Source organism: Somniosus microcephalus, chromosome 19 (assembly GCF_052327205.1).
Source record: "Somniosus microcephalus isolate GS21.2 chromosome 19, FLI_Smic_1.0, whole genome shotgun sequence".
NCBI lineage: Eukaryota > Metazoa > Chordata > Chondrichthyes > Squaliformes > Somniosidae > Somniosus > Somniosus microcephalus.
The window spans coordinates 72652252-72654634 of record NC_141005.1 but is presented as its reverse complement, the minus strand read 5'-3'; positions in this window follow the sequence as shown (position 1 = coordinate 72654634).

The window sequence follows — 2383 nt, the reverse complement described above, 5'->3', positions numbered from 1 at the left end:
TTCAGGATAAAGCAGCCCGCTTGATTGGCACTCCATCCACCTTCAACATTCACTCCCTCCACCACCGGCGCACTGTGGCTGCAGTGTGTACCATCTACAAGATGCACTGCAGCAACTCGCCAAAGCTCCTTCAACAGCACCTTCCAAACCCACGACCTCTACCACTTAGAAGGACAAGGGCAGCAGATGCCTGGGAACATCACCACCTACAAGTTCCTCTCCAAACCACACACCATCCTGACTTGGACCTGTATCGCTGTTCCTTCACTGTCGTTGGGCCAAAATCCTGGAACTCCCTTCCTAACAGCATTGTGGGTGTACCTACACCATATGGACTGCAGCGGTTCAAGAAGGCGGCTCACCACCATCTTCTCAAGGGCAATTAGGGATGGGCACTAAATGCAGGCCTGGCCAGCGACGCCCACATCCCATCAATGAATTTAAAAAAACTTACCCCCTAAACATGCCAGAAAATGTCAGGGCTGGTGCATTCAGGAGTAAGTGACTTTTTAAACAGCATGATAATTCATAATTACTGCTAAACAACCTCTCTGTCCCTGAAAATTTAGTTTTACAAATTTAATTGGTTGGAGATTTTTTTTAATGTAAATAATTTTTTTAACTTTTTCTGTTTTTTTTTTATTTCTCTCTCTTAATCCTAACCTTCTTTCCGGATCTTTATTTTGCTTTCTGTACATGATTTCAATCTAATTTATACTTGCTGGTTTAGACTCTGCGTGGCTCAGTGAGGATTCTTCAATCCGATTGGTTGAAGAACCTCGCTGTTGCTCGTCCTGCTCACAGACACGACAGATCCCCTGTAGATGGTGTTGTGCTGAATCAGACAACCAATGGCAGCAAGCCTATGCTCAAAAGCCAGCAAAAACTCTGTGACCAGCTGTCAGCGTAGTGAACGGTGAGCACCGTTCCTTTGCCACTGACCGCAAAATCTGGGCCAATAACTGGTACATTTGCTTTTTTGTGGGATCTTGATGTGCACAAATTCACTGCCGTGTTTGCCTGCATTACACCAGCGACTGCACTTCGAAGTGATTCATTGGCTGTGAAGCGCTTTGGGACGTCGCGAGGTTAGAAATACAAGCTTACATAACATAGAAGATAGGAGCAGGAGTAGGCCATTCGGCCCCTCGAGCCTGCTCCACCATTTAATGAGATCATGGCTGATCATCCAAACTCAGTACCCTGTCCCTGCTTTCTCCCCATATCCCTTGATCCCTTTAGCCTTAAGAAATATATCTAACTCCTTCTTGAATATATTTAATGAATTGGCCTACTGCCTTCTGTGGTAGAGAAATCCACAGGTTCACCACTCTCTGGGTGAAGAAATTCCTCCTCATCTTTGTCCTAAATGGCTTACCCCTTATCCTTAGACTGTGACCCCTGGTTCTGGACTCCCCGCCATCGGGAACATCCTTCCTGCATCTAGTCTGTCTAGTCCTGTTAGAATTTTATAAGTTTCAATGAGATCCCCTCTCATTCTTCTAAACTCCAGCGAGTATAAGCCCAATCGACCCAATCTCTCCTCATACGTCATTCCTGCCATCCCAGGTATCAGTCTGGTGAATCTTCGCTGCACTCCCTCCATGGCAAGAACATCCTTCCTCAGATAAGGCGACCAAAGCTGTACACAATACTCAAGGTGTGGTCTCACCAAGGCCCTGTACAACCTTGTTCCTGTACTCGAATCCTCTCGCTACGAAGGCCAACATACCATTTGCCTTCTTAACCGCCTGCTGCACCTGCATGCTTACCTTCAACGACTGGTACACAAGGACACCCAGGTCTCGTTGCACTTCCCCTTCTCCCAATCTATTGCCGTTCAGATAATAATCTGCCTTCCTGTTTTTGCCACCTTGCATTTATCCACATTATACTGCATCTGCCATGCATCTGCCCAATCACCCAACCTGTCCAAATCATACTGGAGTTTCTCGGCATCCTCCTCACAGCACACACGCCCACCCAGCTTTGTGTCGTCTGCAATCTTGGAGATATTACATCTAGTTCCCTCGTCTAGATCATTAATATATATTGTGAATAGCTGGCGTCCTAGCACCGATCCCTGCGGTACCCCACTAGTCACTGCCTGCCACTCAGAAAAAGACCCGTTTATTCCAACTCTTTGCTTCCTGTCTGCCAACCAGTTCTCTATCCAAGTCAGTACCTTGCCCCCAATCCCTTGTGCTTTAACTAAAGCTTGTTCTTTCTGACCTGGAGGTGAGGGTGCTGGCAACTGAGGCAAGCCGGAATGTGGAAAAAAAGTTTCAAAAAGTTACGGCAAGACTCTGAGCAATGATTGAAAGGCAGCCATTAAGCATTAAATTCTAATGTACAAGAAGAACTCACATACATTACACATTGC